The 6236-nt window shown below is 38.1% G+C and overlaps 1 pseudogene across 1 annotated transcript; it reads left to right on the top strand.

The window, feature by feature from the left end:
* The first annotated feature begins 624 nt into the window (after positions 1-624).
* Positions 625-4695, top strand: LOC144338698 (putative protein FAM47D pseudogene; annotated as a pseudogene). Its single transcript, XR_013412994.1, has one exon. The product of XR_013412994.1 is annotated as a putative protein FAM47D pseudogene (transcript).
* Positions 4696-6236: the final 1541 nt, after the last annotated feature.

Below are 6236 nucleotides of genomic sequence, written 5' to 3'. Positions count from 1 at the left end.
TAACAGATTCTTATAATTGATAAATGAAAATATTTGTAACATGTAAATAGATCTGTATGATTTCTGCTTCTCCTTTATTTAGACACACTGAATGTAGGATATTTTTATTTTCAAATTGTAGTAATACTATATAAAATAACAATACTTTACTGGATTCTTATTCTGTGCCAGACACTACACAAAATCATGTTATATAGATTATCTTGATTTACACATAATCCATTTCTTTGATTTAATGAGAAACCTAAGAATATACATTGTGTCTATTTTACAGAGGAGAAGCCAAAGGCAAGAAAGGCATTGATCATGCCTCATTTACAAGGAGGAACTAGGGTATACTTGCTAGTAATGGTAGAAAACATTGTTCAGCTGCACCTACCAAGGGAAATAAAAAAACTTCTTTTTAAAAATGGATAAGAATGTACAGAAAAAATTATTATGTGCTGAGAAAATAATATGGTAAAGGAATAATGTAAGGTGAATTTGTCTATACATTTTTTTTAAATCTCTTTCATAAGTATAGTTTTAAACACCATAAGAAAGATAAAAATTTAACTGATATGATTCAAAGGAAAATCAAGGATTGCAACTGGACTGGAGGGGTATAAACATATTCAATTTTGAAAGAAAGAAGAGAAACTGTCTTTATTCGCAGATGACATTATCATATATAAAGAAAATTCAGTGAAATCTACAAAAATGCTCCTGAAAGTAGTAAGTGAGTTTACCAAGGTTGTATGATGCAAGATGGATATACAAAAATCAATATTTGTATATACTAACAACAAAAAATTGGGAATTGCAATTTAAATAACAATACTACATATTACAGTATCAAAAACAATATTTAGGAAAACTCTGGAGAGAAAAAAATGTGAAAGTCGTATACACTAAAAAAACACAAAATATTCCTGAGAAAATTAAAAATCACACAAACAAATGGAAAAATGTACCTTTTTCAGTGGTCAGAAGACTTCCTATTGTTAATATGTCTATTATCCTCAAATTGATCTATAGGTTCAACTAAATCCTAATCAAAATCCCAACAGGATTTTTTAGACATTGGCAAACTGATTTTAAAATTTTTATAGAAATTCAAAGGACCTAGAAGAACCAACTTTGTAAAAGAACGTTGTTAAAGGACTAATACAGCCTAATTTCTAGATTTATTATAAAGCTAAAGTAATCAACAGAGTGTGTAATTTGTGTGAGAGAAAAATCCGGAAAAGAGTGCCCAGAAATTGACCCATAAAAAATATAGACATCTTATATTCTACAAATTTCCAAAGGTGATTCAGTAGACAAAAGATAGTCTTTACAAAAATTGTTCTGAAATTTATCATATATACATAGGCAATAGACACATTTATTCAAATAAAAACTTGATCTACATCATGTGCTGTTTACAAAAAATTAAACAGATTTAAATTTTAAAAAACTTTGTGAACTTTGGGTAGGCAAAGTTTTCACAGATACCATCAAAAGAAGCACAATCCATAAAAGAACAAATTGATAAGTTGAACTTCATCAAATTAAAAACCTTCTCTTTACCACTGTTAAGACAATGAAAGGGAAAAGCCAAGGATGAAGCGAAAAATTTGCAAATCATATATGTGATAATGAACTTACATCCAGAACACAGCAAGGATTCTCAAAACGAAATATGATATCCAGCAACATAATTTAAAAATGGAAAAGAAATTGCACAGAAACTTCACCCAAGTAGAGATAAAAATTGCAAATAAGCAAATATACAGATGTTCAATATCAGTAGTCATTATGAAATGCAAATAAACACCACAGTGAGATTCCACTAACACCTATTAGAATAGCCAAAATTAAAATGACTAACCATACCAAGTGTTGGATCATAGGTGAAAAAACCTGCAATGCTCCTACACTAGTAGAAGGAATATGAAATAGTGTAAATACTTTGTAAAAGTTTGGTCGTTTCTTAAAAACGTTAAAAATACACCTATTATATGATCCCGCCATTGGACTCCTAGCTAAAATGTATCCAAGAGAAATGAAAGTATATGTACGTGTAAAGACATGGACACAAATGTTCATAGAATATTTATCATAGTCCAAAACGGGAAACAATCGAAATGTCCATCCAAAGGCGAATTGAAAAAGAAACTGCGCTCTGTCCATCCCATGGACCACACCATGGAATGAGCAGGGGCTTGGGCACTCCGTTGCTGACCATTCCCTGGAGAATCCGAGCTGCACAGGTGGTGTCTGTGCTGCCCCGCTTCCAGGAAGAATCTGACCTGCACGTGGCTGGCGGTCTCCTAGCGACTAGGGCAGCATCGATCAGGAACCGCGGAAACTGGAGAGGTGGCACCCCAGCGAGGGCCACCATGGGGGGGCCAGAGGCCGCGGGACCGGCCCAGGTCCCCGGGCATGGACTCCAAGCCCTGGTACTGTGACAAACCGCCTTCCAAGTGTATCACGAAGCGCAAGCACAGAGGCCTGAGGTTCCCGCCCATGGACACCCAGAACTGGTTTTTGTTTTGTTTTGTTTTATTGTTTTTTATACTTTAAATTCTAGGGTACATGTGCACAATGTGCAGGTTTGTTACATATGTATACATGTGCCATGTTGGTTTACTGTACCCGTTAACTCGTCATTTACATTAGGTATATCTCCTAATGCTATCCCTCCGCCCTCCCCCCACCCCACAACAGGCCCCAGTGCGTGATGTTCCCCACCCTGTGTCCAAGTGTTCTCATTGTTCAATTCTCACCTATGAGTGAGAATATGCGGTGTTTGGTTTTCTGTCCTTGCGATAGTTTGCTCAGAATGATGGTTTCTAGCTTCATCCATGTCCCTACAAAGGACATGAACTCATTCTTTTTTATGGCTGCATAGTATTCCATGGTGTATATGTACCACATTTGCTTAATCCAGTCTGTCATTGATGGACATTTGGGTTGGTTCCAAGTCTTTGCTACTGTGAATAGTGCTGCAATAAACATACATGTGCATGTGTCTTTATAGCAGCATGATTTATAATCCTTTGGGTATATGCCCAGTAATGGGATGGCTGGGTCAAATGGTATTTCTAGTTCTAGATCCTTGAGGAATTGCCACACTGTCTTCCACAATGGTTGAAGTAGTTTACAGTCCCACCAACAGTGTAAAAGCATTCCTATTTCTCCACATCCTCTCCAGCCCCTATTGTTTCCTGACTTATTAAGGATCGCCATTCGAACTGGTGTAAGATGGTGTCTCATTGTGGTTTTGATTTGCATTTCTCTGATGGCAAGTGATGATGATCATTTTTTCATGTGTCTGTTGGCTGCATAAATGTCTTCTTTTGAGAAGGGTCTGTTCATATCTTTGCCCACTTTTTGATGGGGTTGTTTTACTTTTTCTTGTAAATTTAGAACAGGGTATTTGTGAAGGAGGGCATGGACGACTTCTGCTACAGCTGTCCGTCTCCTGAAGATATGCTCATTTGTCTCCGTGATGAGTTTTTACTCCCCAAAATCTCTCACAGAGGTCCCCAAGCTGACCCCAAAAGCAGGCAGAAAAAGCTGCTCAAGAAAGCGGCCATGTTTTCCAAGTTCTTGCCAGCCCAGCCAGCACGGAAGGCGTTCGTAGAGGAAGTCCAGCTGATGGCTAAGCATCCCTTGGCCATGTACCCCAATCTGGGAGATTTGCCTCCAGATCTCCTACTACAGGTGCTGAAACCGCTGGATCCTGAGATGAAGCTGGAGAAGGCATGGGCTTACTGTGAGGGTCGGGAGAAGAAAACCAAGGAACCCACCAAGTCTGGTAAATACCCTCGTAGAGAATTCTGCCTACGGCTTCCAGAGACTCAGGCATCCCATCTTTGCCCTGAGCATCCCAAGACTCGTCAGGTGTCCAGTCTCCGCCCGGAGCCTCCCAAGACTAGAGTGTCCCATCTCTCCCCGGAGCCTCCCAAAGCTCCAGCATCCCATCAATTCTCGGAGTCTCCCAAGATTCGAGCGTCCCATCTAAAAGAACTGCTTCAGGAAGATACACCAAGCACAACGGAGTGTGTTTCTGACTCTCTTCAACATAGACACATCGAGAAAACTGTGTGACTTCAAGTGGGCTTGAGACATGGGAGTTGATGAAGAATCCATCAGGAGTCTGTTTGACTTTACCCCCAAGTGGAGAGCAACCTATGAAGACCAACAGATTAAGAAGATAAAAGAATGGGCCTCAGCACTGCAATACAGAATAGAGCTAGATGAAATGGATGAGGTCGAATCCTTCCCACAGGAAAAAGACTGGTACAGGAAACTCCAGACAGCACCGAATTCTTACACCGCACAGCGTGTGAAGATGAGGTATGGAGCATGGTACCTTAAACCTAAGTTGGGGGAAAAGGTAAGAAGTGATTAACCTTTGATTGACCCCAAGCTGTTATTTGAAAAGCCTGATGAACCCAATATTCTTGACGATCTTTAGGGACCAATTGCCTTTAAGGATTTCATTCTAAGCAAGGGTTACGAAATGCCTCACATCACTGAAAGACTGCCAGGAAGGGATGGGCTTAGGACTCTGTTAAGACTCCTATTCAACGTGCAATGCAAGTTTACAAGTACAAAGAAGACGTCACAGATGCATCGGAAGAAGATTAGATGGTTTTCAATTTACTACTTAATTGGGTATTTCTTGCTCTCATTTTAAACATCAATCAGAATTTATGATGACTGGCCCCGTGGATGTACAACTTTGGCAACACCTGTAAATTCAATACCTAATGTTTATAAATATTTCTTGATGACCTGCTTTGGCTTCATTATTTCATATATTTTATCAATTATGTGATTAATATTCACATATACTTTTTTCACATTTTTGAAGCATTGTGAATATTACATTATCATGTCAATTATTTGTAAAAATACATAAAACCAGAAATAAAAGAATTATTCTTAAAAAGAGAAATGGGGTTGGGCACATTGGCTCATGCCCGTAATCCCTCCCCGCTTTGAGAGGCCCAGGTGGATAGATTGCTTGAGCCCAGGGGTTCAAGAAGAGCCTGGGCAACATGGTTGAAACCTGGTCTCTACAAAAAATACAAAAATTAGCCAGGCATGGTGGTGCACACCTGTAGTCCCATCTACCCAGAGGGCTGAGGTGGGAGGACCACTTCAGCTCAGGATGTTAAGACTGTAGTGAGTCATGATCATGCCACTGCACTCCAGTCTGGGCGACAGAGCGAGACCCTTTCTCAAAAAACAAACAAACAACAAAAACACCAAAATGTGCTGAGTAAAAGGAGAATTGTATAACTATATTTACATTGAAATTTTAATATATAATTTTGACAAATATTTTGTTAACCAAAAATTGGAGTCTATAGCCAAATTAATGTTAACACTTTTTAAGAGTAATATTGTTATCTTCCCCTTTGGGATTACATCAAACCCCCAAAACCGGTTTGAAAACTATTTATCAAAATCATAGGTGAAACTTGAGTTATGCCATTTTATCATCTCTCTCAACTGAATGTATGTATTTCACCATGTTCATAAACCTTCACTACAAAAGACTATTACCAAATCATATAAACGGGTGCAGAATAGGAGGTAGCTTCAACTCCCTGGCAAACGTCATGTGCAAAATAGATCTGTATGAGAAAAGCTACCAAACAACATCAAATATCCTTACATATCTGTTCAAGTTCAAATAATTTTCATTCCATTAATAGCAATTTAAAATGCACTCATAAGTTTAAAATAATAAATTAAGCAACTGCTTTACCTTTCAAACATAGCAGGTAAAACTGTCTGGTATAGGTAAATTTGTAGGTAAATATATTTGTAGTGTAGATCTGAAGTGCACTTTTTCTTTCAGAGATGAAAGAATCCATCTGTAAATGGACATATATGCATATATTTCATCCAAGTAAGCAGTGATATATACATCTATCTATGTGCAAATTCTGTTTCTAGTGAAATTTTTCCATGGGCATTGTGTTCCTGAAGAACCAAGTCTTTTTTCATGTTGTTTTCTAAGCCAAGGCCTATAATTTCTCTTCAAATTCATCATCATAAACATAGGTTCATGTCACCACTATCTGTTATTGTATTTCTGCAACAGTTTCCAACCCGTGTCTCTTCTTGAGTGTATTTTTGTAAAACACAAGCACGACTTGTTAATTCTCCAGGCTAAACTTATCTAGGTACATAAACACTCACACACACATGCGAACATATACACACACATGCTCCTGCATTCCAGACTCCAG

The sequence above is a fragment of the Macaca mulatta genome, chromosome X, assembly GCF_049350105.2.
Source record: "Macaca mulatta isolate MMU2019108-1 chromosome X, T2T-MMU8v2.0, whole genome shotgun sequence".
NCBI classification, from domain to species: domain Eukaryota; kingdom Metazoa; phylum Chordata; class Mammalia; order Primates; family Cercopithecidae; genus Macaca; species Macaca mulatta.
The sequence above is the reverse complement of the archived record's forward strand: the minus strand, read 5'-3'. Positions and strand labels throughout refer to the sequence as shown.